This window comes from Hesperophylax consimilis, chromosome 24, assembly GCF_061612785.1.
Source record: "Hesperophylax consimilis isolate HC1 chromosome 24, BYU_Hcon_1.0, whole genome shotgun sequence".
NCBI classification, from domain to species: Eukaryota; Metazoa; Arthropoda; class Insecta; order Trichoptera; family Limnephilidae; genus Hesperophylax; species Hesperophylax consimilis.
The window spans coordinates 14,297,145-14,310,808 of record NC_142859.1 but is presented as its reverse complement, the minus strand read 5'-3'; the positions used below and the strand labels follow the sequence as shown (position 1 = coordinate 14,310,808).

Here is a 13,664-nt window from a genome sequence, read left to right as displayed (position 1 = left end):
TACAGTATTTTGGCACGAACTTCTGTTTTATTATTTGAATATAAATATTATTGGGAGATACAATATCTGTTTTCATAAATACATTACCAGGAGGATTTTCAATTTATTTCAATATGTTTATATCTTTGGAATGGAATGTTTAGGAGATGAGAATATTTTAATCCAAAGGAATATAGGCTATATCTTTGGTACTTGATTTATTTAATTAATTTTCAACCAAAATTTGAGATGCTTTATTCTAACTCTAATCCATGATCGGAGATTGCAAAACATAACTAAAAACATGTTTATTTACAAATTACTGCAGTTTTGAGTTTTTCGTTGTTTTTCACTATTTATTTTTTTAATTTCTTATAGCGGGGACATATTATAAAAATATGTAAATAGGGCTTTCCCATAACCGCAAAATCACCGGTACTTAAATATTAAATATTCATAAAGGTATGCTTAAAAGAATACATAATCTACTCTTTCATAGGCAGCGCTAATTTAATTCTTATTGGAAAAACACTTTTTTGCAACTTTGCTTTAAAATTTTTAGGTGAATTATTTGTTTTGCGCATATACATATGAATATGTGTAAATAGTTTTGTCTCTGTACAACTCAATTATTTCAATAAAGGCATACAAATACAAGATTGGATTGAATCATCGATATAATAGTATAGTAGTATATGGAATTTGTATGCTTTTCTCGAAAAATTGTGTTTGTAGGCATGAGGAAAAATCTATTTATTTATATTCATATTGAATATGCAGGAGCTCAAACCAACCATTCATCTTAATATTTTAAAGCATAACTTGCATAATTTTTTTCCTAAAATAATTAAATTAGTGCCAGCTTTGAAAGAGCAGAATATTTTATTTAAGAATTCCAATATAGGCTCAAAATTGTTAAAATATAATTTTTGCACGTGCGTGAGTTTTATCAAACAAAAATCCACTCAGGAACCCCATCTTTTCCACCATATTCCGAAATTCATATGAATCTTTTCACAATAACACAATTTATTACTATGAATGTTGTACAAACTTTAGACATAACCGGCCTAAAGTGTATTATTCACTTAAATGTGCCATGTCTTCCTGGGACGTCTATGTCATCCACGTGCCTACTAAACTAACCAAACGACCCACGCGTGTATACGTGTGGCCGTGGACTAGATGATGTGCCCTGATCTGCTGATGAGCGAAATTTGAAAACTATGCAACCAACGGCGGAAGAGGGGTCAGATGAAATAGGGAGCTGCCGTGGTCATGCGGCAGTTAGCTGTCAAGGTGACAGATTGCGTAAAAATAATTGTATTCATTGCTCTCCCACACCCGGGTGGGGGAAAGGGAGATTATAGCTTCCATGTGACAATATAACATATAATGTGCACAAGCAACACTCTAAAAAGCTTTGACCGTATCGCGTTGTTTAACACAAGCATAAAACAAAATTCTAATGATGAGCTTTTAGCCGATTCATGTGAACATCTTTTTGACAGCAGTGCCTGGGTTAGCAAAAATAAGTTCTTTCAGATGGAATCATGAGCTAAGGAGTTTCAATGGATTCTTATGACAGGAAAAGGATGTCACTGTTTTTAGTTATTTTTAATCCAAATATCGGGAAGTCGACAAGTGTTTATTGCCGTTATACAAATATGGTTTTATTCCAAACATTATGCTCTAGGTAGGTAGTTTCCACAGAAGTAAAGAAAGATTATTTTCACATTCTATGTGCAAAATCTATACCTCACTGCATCTGGTTTATTATCAAAACTCTACTTTACACTGCTATTAAAATTGAACCAATATCAATTAACCCCTCAGGCGTTTTAAGGTCATATGTGACTGGGCGTCCATATTTATATAAGAATTTTAATATTTTTTCTATCCTGCGGATAGAAAAAAACCGCAGGATAAAGTAAAATAATAATTATTTCGAGGTTGTCTCAAATAAATGAAAGTTTTTCTCGAATATGTGACGAGAATTCGACGCCCGAGGAAGACATGGCACAGCGTCAAGTGAATTAGATACTTGAATCTGGCCATATCAAGAGTCAGAACAATAGAAGAGTAAGTATGAGATGATGTATGAATGTGAATAAGGCAAGAAGTGTGTGCCAAGGCCGAATTGTTTGGCGGTCCGTCCTCGAATATTTATACTGGATGCCATTAAAATCCTAAAAATAATTCATATTCCGCGCCGCTAGAGAAAAAAGTGAAGTTACAGTTTTCTTACAAATTCTCCAAACAAAGCGAATGTGTTTTCGAAATATCAAATTTTCTCAATTTTTCTATGATTGGAGTAAAACATTAAGTACAAATGTGGTTAGCGTTTTTGACAACGTTTTTAACGCTTAATATTAAAATGTTATTATTTATATTATAATATTGTGTAAAAGTGTGTGGAAGGGTTTAGTTTTTCCTGTGGGGAAGATTTAAACCGTACATAAAGTTCGAAATTTTTCAATGCTTACACTGAAAAGAAAATTGTATTTTGTTTCTAAAACATTATTTGTATTTACGGAAAATTAGAAAATAAGATAATAAAGCGCATTTTATATACTCCAAAAATATTGTAAACTGAACAAATGTGTTGAAAGTACTGAAGGAGTACTGAAGGATTATTAAGTCAAACCTCATTATTTGAACAAATTAACACACAGGAATTAAAACGGGAGGTCGAGGTTTTGAAATGTAGAGCTTGCATTAGTAAAACAGTCTAAGCTTTTCTGTAATCTCCGTGGACCGCCATATTATGAATAGATGTAGGATAATATATAATGCTTAACATTAATGAACAGGAATAATAAATTTCTTGTAATTTATTTATTTTGTAAGAAACAAACAGCTTTTACATAATATGCAATGATAGATATAAATATACAAGTTCACTGAAGTCAAGCCACAGAAGTTTCTTATGCTAAAATTCATTGGAAATGAAGTTTTAATATCTTAAAATTAATTTGGTGTTAAAGGAAGGGGAGAGGAAGAGGAAAATAGGAAGAGGATAGGAGATGCTCCCGATACATTCCATGCTCTCATATTAATAATCGATCGTACGCATTACTTCATATCGATATTTCTTTAGGTTATTACCAAAAATATCAATGCTGTAAAATTTTGTATTATATGTTTGTTTTACACGAGGGTAGATAAAATAAATCAGATTGTCGGGTTTGTCTAGACGGAATATGAAGATTTATTAAACTGGTAAGTTCTGGTGAGTCCAGACCATTACTAAGGATTTAAAAAAATAAGATTTGATCAAAAATTAGACGTCGTGTTTGGAGGGAGTTAAAATTATGGAATTTAATGGATTCGGTATAATTTGAGAAGTGTAAGTTTAGTTTATAATTTATGTGTTTAAAATTTTTTTTTTGAATTCTTTCAATTTTTTCGATATGGGTTTGGTATAAAGGAGTCCAGATCGGTGTACAGTGTTCCAGGTGCGGGCGAATATATGAGTTGCAAAAGGGAATATAGAGTGTTTATGTTGTGGAAGGGTTTTGCTATGCGAATTATAAATCCCAGCATTTTATTGGCTTTGTTAATGATGTCATCAGTGTGTTGGATAAAGTTTAATTTAACATCCAGTGTTACCCCAAGGTCCCTGATATATTTTACTTCATTGATGTGTGTGCCGTTTAGTATGTATACAAAGGATATTTTATTTTTATTACGTGTAAATGTTAATTTTGATTAATTTGTTTAAGTTTGTTTTAGTTTTAGTTTAGTTTTTAGTTTATTTTTGTTTAAGTTTGTTATTTGTTTTTGGGGTGTTATGCCGTGTTGCGCTAACTCCTTCACTAGCCAAAGAAGGCTAAAGAAGGAGTTAGCGCAACACGGCATAACACCCCAAAAACAAATAACAAAAATACTTTTGGCCGTGAAAATCTTAAATCATATTTTGTTTAAGTTTGTTTAATTCGCAATAGACAAAAAGACGTGTAATACATGTGATACGTGCTATGGGTTTATTCAGAGTTAAACGTGCAGTTTTTTTAAAACTATTTGGGAAATAAACAATTCAATTTTATACATTTTTACATTATATGAAAAAAATAAACAATATTATATATTTTCCCATTGTACATCTCATCGGTAGAAATAAACCGAAGTAACAGAACATAATTATATAAAACCAAAACGAAAACCGCAATACTATGATGACAGGATGTTAAGCAAATTAAATTCATAACAAAAGCAACAACAGAAAAGTAACTCACAAAATGTGAGAAAAACACACTTTATGGACTTTTATATTTATTTACGATTGCTCACTTTTGATGTCATGTTATTGTGTGTCTGTTCAAGGAAGCATAATTGTGTTTAACATTGATCCACTTTATATAGGACAGAAAAGCATGTGGAGCGCGCAGGTACATTAAACTGAATATTATTGAGCAACTCTGGGCATTGAGTATTATTGTTAACTTAATTTATACGTTATAAAGTTATAAAAATGTTTATATCACAATATACTGAAGACATTCTGTGGAAATTTATTACTTGTGGCGTATTTTTGTAAAATTACCTTACGACAAACGAGTATAAACCAAAATATTGCTTGGGTGATATGTTCGTAATGACAAGAGTAAGAAGAAGACTCTGAGATAGTACGTACGTATTGCAGTTTTATTTTCATAAACCACTATGGCTTAAGAGAGAGGGAGCACAACTCCGCATAACACCCAAAAATCAATCACGATAAATGCTTATGATCATACCAAGAGTACGTACAAGAGAAGTTTTATCGAAGGAAGCAAAGACTTTGTGATGTGACACTTTGTATAATTTTAAATTTAAAAGAAATTCTTTAGATATTAGTTCAAAGCTTACATTTGAAAACAAAATGAAATAAGCACCATTTTCAGATCGAATAGTGTATACCCAACATATTAGTTTAGAATCTCCTGTGTGTGTGTGTTACAAGTTACAACATTCAAATATGATTTCCCTTGCAGAATCCGGGGCTAAATGTATTAATTACACGCCTTTCACTCGCTTCATGAAAATTCTACTCAAAATTTGAGCGTGAAAGCCGACGGTGTAATGTTGGTTCCTTGCGCTAGATTGGGCATCCAGGGGCGACCCGTCAGGTGAACATTTAGCATACGAAAATGTTTCATTTTTCTTAATTATCAAAGATGAAATTTAATCAAATGTATAATAGGTATACATACCCACCTTTCACAGGAGTTGGCTATCTCTAAGTGTGTTTATTATCGACTGAGCGCAGTGAAGTTCTGTTTTCGACCGTTGCAATTGCATCTGTTTGCAAATTCGTTTTTATGATAGTGGCCTTGTTAAATACTACTTTTTATCCCGCCAATGTTTGCATGATCGTTGTTCCTACTTCGAGCTTTCAATTCGGAATAATCAATATTATGGTGCCTACTGGCATGGAGAAAGTGTAGAATTCCTTAATTTAAACATATATTTTTTTTACAAAAATTCTTCTGAGGTACTCTTATAGGGTTTTTTTTCAGTGTCTTATCGTATGGTATATTTTCTTTGCACCAGCCCATGGCTGAATTCGTACCTACAAAAATTTAGTTTCTACTTACGATTATCATCCGTCTTTTGACCTACAACATCCTGAACATTTTTTTACATTAACCCCAAACACAGGAGGCCCTGCGGAAAATATTTTTCTCTCAGGGCCTACATCGTCTTTGGGGATGCTGTGTGGTAGTTTTTTTAAGGAAAGGAAGGATAGGAAGTTTACGCAGTTGGTGGGCAGTTGCGTCCGCTGTCAAGATCTGGAAAAATCACATTCCATGAACCCGACCCCCCTATTAGGTCACCAAACGCAGCGAATCACTTGGGGCAACCTACGGCATTGGTTGTCCAATAAATTGTTCCCGGGGTGGCGGTACCATACTCGACTCCAAAATTGAGGTAAATAACTGAAATAATAAGATGTTACAAAATCAATCCATCGCAGTGTACGGTGAATATAAAATACTGGAGAACTATTGAATAGCAAAATGTAATACTGAAATGTTTGATTTCGAATGTACCAACCCCTAATCACTTTATGAAATAAGTATTTCAGAAAAAAAGCCCTCTCTACTTTAAATTTCTTTATTTTTTCAAGATAATATAATTTACTTCCCCTTAAAAAACAAAATATTTGTGAAAAGATACTCAATAGATAAGTGGTTCAAAGGAGTGGTTCTACGAAGTCTACTTATCGATGATCTCCCGAAATCTGTTATTTTAAATTTATACAGTTCCGGTTACGCATCGTTTTTTTTCCAAGTTTTTTTTTGATTTCTCTTTTTGTATACTTCTACTTTTTTTTAATTCTAATTTGTTTCTACATTTCTTAAAATCTTAGTACTCAGAAGCGTATGCCTTAAGCGCAGAATGAAAACATCTTACATATAAAATGTTGTACTTAAGAATTTTAAAGCACTCACGACAATTAAAAAACGAAAAAAACCTCATTGGCTTTCACTGACTTCGACAAACAGAAGATGTTGTATACGATGGGTACCTCCCCACCTTGCCGGGAAATGGCATTACTACCAATGTCGTAATTTCTTGTAATTTGTAATTTCTTAGTTTAGAGTCGAGTCCTGGATGGGGAGGAGACTGAATAGGGGAAGCAAAGAGGAGGTGCGGAAGGGTAGAAGGTAAGGGATGATATTATTATTACGATGGCTGAAGATGGCGTTCAATTCCTCGCTGAAAACTCCTGAAAGCTAACGTAATTTCAGGGAAACTTAATGAAAAGCAGGGGTGGCGCTTTGCTATTAAAAACGCATTACACGAGGTTTATTACTTGTTTTTAATATAAAAAACGCTATTAGTTAGAATGCAATTTAAAAAAACTGAAAATTGTTTATAGTCACGTGAAATAATATTTAGTCAAATATCCTGCGTAGGTACAATTGTGTATTTGACGAAATCATTTTTTTTACTAAGCTAATTGAATAAAAGTTAACACAACATGTTTGTTGTTATTATATGATTTAAAAAAATCAAATATATGATATTTGTAGCAACTCGAAACACTCTAACAGTGAGGTCTACTAACGTGGGAATTTTTAGACTATTTTCATACCTCAACTTAATTTTTATTAAGAGTTTTAGACGTTATGAAATAACCATCTGTCCAACAAAAAAAAAATTTAAATAAAAAAAGTTTAATATTTGTCGTGATTAATTTGTAAGTTATTTTTATTTCACATTGCGCTTTCTCCTCCTCTAACCAAGAAGAGCATTACAATTCTAATGATTAAGGCAGAAGTGATTTATCAAGTCGATGAAATGTAGTTTTTAACATTTTGGTATTTAGTAGTGAATGGTGAAGGAAGTCGGAGACGCCTGAGAAAGACATTAGCATTGTGGGGTCCGCTAGTTTTTAATTTATTCGTTAATTCATAATACAGGGTTTTCCAATAAGAGGTGTTATTTTGATATTCAATCGTAAAAGATCAATGGTTTCGTTGCTTGTGTGGCACGTAGCGCAATATTGTTGAAAATAAACGTTGTCTAGATCAATACCATCCCAATTTCGGCCATAAAAAAATCATCAGTCATCTCTCTATAGCGCAATCCATTTACCGTAATTGTTGCTCCAGCCTCATTTTCGAAAAAGTAAGGTCCAATGACTCCGTTGGACCATAAACCGCATTAATCAGTCACACGTTGAGGATAAAAAGGCTTTTAAACAATAACTCTTGGGTTTTCTGAGCCCCAGATGCGACAATTTTGCTTGTTGACGAAGCCACCGAGGTGGAAATGGGCCTCATCACTCAAGATGATTTGCATTTGATTCACTCAAGTGAATTTTAATAATTTCAATGCGTTGTTGAAGCGTGTATCGTTCCATTTTTATTAGTAGCGTAGTTTTTACTTGTTAAATGTTAAAAAATGACAGCTTCAAAAGTAGCATCTACCGAAATAGCGGGCTATTCAAAATAACACATCTTATTGGAAAACCGTGTACATACAATACTGTGAAAAAAGCATCAACATTCAAGATTAATTTATATAGTGTGCTAAATGGAACTGTGTTTTGACTTTGTTTTGATTTACCAAATAACCTGTTAACGCTTTTTAGCATAATTAAATTCTTAAAATTCCCCATTGAACCTACTTTTCTAAACATTTTTACATATTTTATTTTCAATATTGATCAAAATACAAATCAAAAATCGCAAAATACCGCCACCAAGTACTAAATGAAATCAATTTTCCACCATTGAAAGTAATTTCAAAGTCAACGTGTAAAGGCCAGCGTTAATGATATTGCCACTATTTCAATGGAGTTGGTTATATTTTTAAAATTATATGATATTTTTTAGTTGGTACGTGTGGAGTATTTGAAAGGTACAAACAAATCTTTTTATTACTGAATGGATTGCACAAATATCGTATTTGTATTGACGATGCCTTAATCATAAAATAAATAGGCCGCGCGCGTTTATTGGTGGCGAAATCATTTTTGGAATTGCAATTTATCTCGCAGGATATTTAATGCATGCAAATTAATGACTAAGCACACCCGGCTCCAGCTATTATTAGTTTTCCTCGTGGTGTACATATAGTAGTGACATTTAAATAATGAAAATAGCTGTTGTACATCTGTCGTATGAACTATGATTTCAACATGTGGTCAACGTTGTGATCTGCAAATGAGGACAGTCCGTCTGATTGGCCAAATCCTTGTGAACAGACCGAATTCCATATCTAATGCACAGACGCAATGTAGGCATGCTGAGTGTGTTCTATAGGCATTTCCATGCAGCCTGATTTAAGGATAAAGCAGCATTCTTTCCTTGTTCACATTTGATGTCGGCTTTATGAGAACGGGTGGTTATTAAGATGTTGGAACACGTGCTCATAAAAATTATAACATTTTTGCATTTCGTGCTTATATTTATTGGGATAAGCGCTCCTGTAAGAACACTTGTTCTGATTTATTCTGAATTTACTGATATTTTGTTGGAAAATGGCGTGCAATTACGTTTTTACCAGAGAGGCTATGGTATCCCCATTTGGGGTATGTTGTGAGGAGATGGGATAGAGAAAAGTGAGGGTACCTGGCTATTCAGATCTGGTCAACAACACGGCTAAAGCCATTTCAAGCAACGTTTCAATTCTGAATGGTCGTATTACACTACGGCGAAACAAAGAAAATCTTTCTCTCTGAAACGTGTCGTAAGTATTACAAATTATTTTAAATGAATAAATTGTGAAATAGCACATATTATTCAAATAAAATTTACTTGCGCACGCCGGGATTTGAATCCGCGACTTTCGGATTGATAGTCGAGAGCCACGGAGGTCGTCAAACTGGATGGACTGGACTTGATAAGAGAACATCGTCGGTGCATACATAATATGAACAATGTAAGCTTTAGTACATTCTGAGATAATCGATAAAAACTGTTTAAAAAAATAACGAAACGGAAAACGAAAGTTTTATTTATGAACAAAGTAGGAAATATACATTTTATTCAGTAAAATAAAATGTTATTTGCAAATATTAATTATTTTGTATCAGAAAATCACATTTTAATGCGATTTTGCTCACATGGTTCATATTCTGTGCACGGTTTTCGTCACATTGTTCATTTTCAATAGCAGCTGTCAAAATATTTCATTCAAGTCTTGTGTTTAAAGTAGAGATTTAAAATGGAAGACTATTATCACAAAATATATTATGTGAATGTAGTGGTGTGCAAAGGATATGACATTTTGTTTTATTATTTATTATATCAATTTTTGTATAATATTTTGGAAAAGTATAAATTATGTGAATGAAACTTTTTATTTTAAGATTCCCAAGTTTTAACGACACACATCTTTGTCATCACAACACCCATATTTACACAGAAGAAAATCCATCTCTAAAATATCTTAAAGATAACTAACTAACTAACCATCACGCCGTTTCTCCGCAGGGGTAGGCAGAGAGGACGGACCGCCAAACAACTCGGTCTTGGCACACATTCCTTGTCTCGTTCACATTAATACAACGTCTCATACATGCTCTTCTATTATTCTGACTCTTGACATGGTCCGACTCAAGTATCTGATTCACTTGGTCGTGCCATGTCTTTCTTGGGCGTCCTCGCCTTCTTCTACCATTCACATTCTTAGAGCTCTGCTAATTAAAACTAGTAACCTCCTGACAAGTTCAGTGAGTGGACCATTGCTCTCATTTTTCACACTAGTTTTAGTAAGTTTATTCTTTAAGAATAAATTTAATAACTCGATAATATTAATAGCATAAAATCATACTTCAATGAAATACATAATAGTAAAATAAACACAATATTATATTTTTTAATGATGTTTTTATTGGAATATAATTACTAAAAAAGAGGAAACATAATTCACACTTAAATTATTTGTTTTTTCTCCCACAATTCTACACATAAGTTAGAGAATCATAAAATGGGTGATGATCCTTATCTATTACCAGTTTTAACTCTTGCAAATGCCTGAATTTAGAATCTGATAAAGCAAGGGGTTTGGTGTATAGAGGCAATGGGGGAACATAGCCAGTCTTGCGGCGTTGGAGCAATTCCAGCCAATCCTTCGACTGGTCTAATTTATAGAGGATATCCCCCGACGATAAGTATTTAAGAGCCCTCAAATCTGTGACAACGGGATCCCCTACTTTCTTTCCCGGTCTCAAAGATGTTAGGTTTGTATTCAATGATTCGTAATTTAAAAAAAAGTCGAAGTGGACATTTTTTATATTGTATGGCTGTTTGGGTCGAGCCATTTGCATGCGAGATAAATAATCACTTGGAGAATATATTGGTGGCTTGAAGTAATGCTCCAGCACCGAATGGACATTGTCGGCTTCCATCATAGTATGGCCCTTCTCCAGAAAAATTTGATCTATTGTGACTGACGACCTTTTAGAGTAATCACTCAATGCACTTGCCAGTATTCTGTTCCGATTTTGGTAATTGCAACCATCGGAAATAAGGATGACATTCTTATACTGTAGGGGTAAGCTCTCCAGGTAGTTGATTATACAACTTGTGAATTCATTCGCGGTCACACCTCCATCTGCTTCATGCCACGTGTAGAGAGTGACATCTGCATTGTTTAGGACGTATAATGTGAAGTTGTGGAGTTGAAGTTTCTGCTTGTAGTATACAGCAGACGCTAGTAATTTGGGACATAACAGTACACTCTGCAAGTCCATAGTGACAACTAATGTAGTCTCACTGGCAGATTCTTTTGCTGCATTCTTAGCAATTTTCGCTTGATCCTTGCGTATAATATGCTGCTCATAAACTTCTCCTCCAATAGTACCGCATTTAAAACCCACACAAATATCACATTGATCTTTGCGTGGGTGGTGAATGGAAACCTTTTCAGCTTTTAAAACGTCACTGAATAAGTTTCTGTTGACTTTCGGCACATTATTTTCAGTGCACCAAATACTGAAGACTGAAAGCATGTGTTGCTTCGATAAAAAGAACGATTCCACATATCGTCTATTTGTTTGTGATCTGCAGTAGTGACTCGGAACAACTGGCAGAAGATTAAGCCATTTTTTAATACTATCCACTGCTTTAGTATGCTTGGCAACTTTTTTACTTACAGTGTTAGGGGATACGTTATCCTCGTCATTGACAACTTGATTATTATAGCTCCACCTCCTGAAAGTGCTTTTTGTAATGCTCAACGTATTCATAAATATTTTGTGACACACCTTATATTTATCCCCGTCCTTGGTAAACAGATATACATCACGTCCTTGTGTCTTTTTCGTGCAATCTGCGCTTTCACGACGACGCTGTCTTATAGCACGTACTGCTACAAAGCCCAGGAAATAAGCTCTCTTCTCCGACCAAGTTTTCAATTTCCAAAAACTGTTGAATGTGTGCAGGCGATCCTCTTCCGTTATTTTATGACAATAAAAAGAATTTTTAAGTGCAAATTTGGGTTGTTCGTGTTCACATCTTATTCCCATAGACTTTGCTGACTTCAATTGGCTTTGCTCATATTTCCCGCAATGCTTTTTATATCCGACATACTCTTTGCCCAAGACTCTACATCTCTTATTTTTTTTAATCTTCTGAACAAGTGAATCAGAATCTAATGGTAAAGAAACATTTGTATTATCATTTTCTGGGATCCACTCTCCAGTTAATTCACACAGACTTTTGTCTCCAGAGATAACATCGTTCCGTGTGGAGCCAATGTTATTCGACAGGTTTGGAATAAATTCTCCAGTCACAGGACATAACATCATGTTGTCATACATTTGATTGACTGGTTCAAGATCTTCAACATCCATTTGATTGACTGGTTCAAGATCTCCAACATCCATAACCTCTGATACAGAACTACGTATCGTACTTAAACGTACAATCTCCCTCGTGCGGTTTCGGTACATTCTGGAACAAAATCAAAATTAAATACATAATTCAACATCTTTCCTGCTACAGTACTAGTACAGTAATAAAAATATGAACTCACATAAAAATTTTTGAACTTGTCAGCAAACAACAGTGATTTCTCTACACGTTTCTCTTATTATAGTCAAAGATATATTTATCTGTAAAAGAAGATACACAGATTGAAATATACATTACATAGTACGCACAAATATGACAACAATATAGTAAAATATAGTTAAAAGACAGACAAATACTTACAGATGCCAGTCAGATGATAATGACATGTAATGCTTAGAATAATCATGTATTTCTCTTATTTTTGAGTTAAATTTTAGTATTAAACTTTCCCTGAAACATAAAAACAAAATAACTTTAATATTTTTCCACATTGTGTCAAAATTCGAAGTTTATCACAACACTGGACTCAAATTATTGACGCTTCAAAGGGCAGCCATTTTTCATAAATCCTCGGATGACATTTTGTTACTGTTTTTAGGAAAATACGTGAAATTTATAAAATAAAACATAATAACTTACCGCTACTTTATAAACCAAATGGCCACGAACCGTCAAACAATAATATTATGTCGGATTTATTTATTTATTCACTTCAAAAACAGCTAGAGCGTGTACAAGGTAGAAAATATGCGGGAACAACTTGACAACTGTCAGTGTAATCATAGATGTAGAATATGAACAATGTGACCATAGATGCGGAAAAAAGCGCACATTTAATATGAACCATGTAAAATAAGTTCACATGGTTCTTATTGAGATGCAAAATTTTGACTGCCTGCACATGATTCGTTTTCTATCTCCATAAATATTGGTTATTAGGACATGGTTCATATTGTAGAAGGTGGAGAAAAAAAAACTAAAAAAAACTGTATATTTAGTTCATTTTCGTCAAAAACGTTACATTGTTCATATTATGTATGCACCGACGACATACTAATTGACATCGTGCATGTACATTGTACAAAATTGTGTTAAACGTTTTTGATAATGATTTCTTTTCAACGAACAAAGTAAAGCTGTGTCGTCAGTGCGGTGTTGAAGATGAAAATTTAATTGTTGATTTGAATTGTGCTTGTTCAATAACGAAAATCTTTGAATGAATTTTGTAATTTGAATGAAAATACTAAATTTGATTTTATTTTATAAAGTAAAAAAATTATCAATGGCATTTTAAATAAAAACAAAATGGTTGGACGAGCTCACCACGGCTCGGAAATACGTTGGTTTCGCTGGAAGCAAATTATTTCAGCGCAAATATTTTCACTGTTA

At 33.6% G+C, this 13,664-nt stretch overlaps 1 long non-coding RNA gene across 1 annotated transcript; it reads right to left on the bottom strand.

The window, feature by feature from the left end:
• Positions 1-11,689: 11,689 nt before the first annotated feature.
• LOC149411953 (uncharacterized) lies at positions 11,690-13,313 on the bottom strand. The gene is made up of 3 exons (XR_016304685.1): positions 12,636-13,313; positions 12,457-12,535; positions 11,690-12,374 (listed from the first exon to the last, which is right to left on the bottom strand). It is a non-coding gene; the product is annotated as an uncharacterized LOC149411953 (long non-coding RNA).
• Between the last annotated feature and the right edge of the window lie 351 nt (positions 13,314-13,664).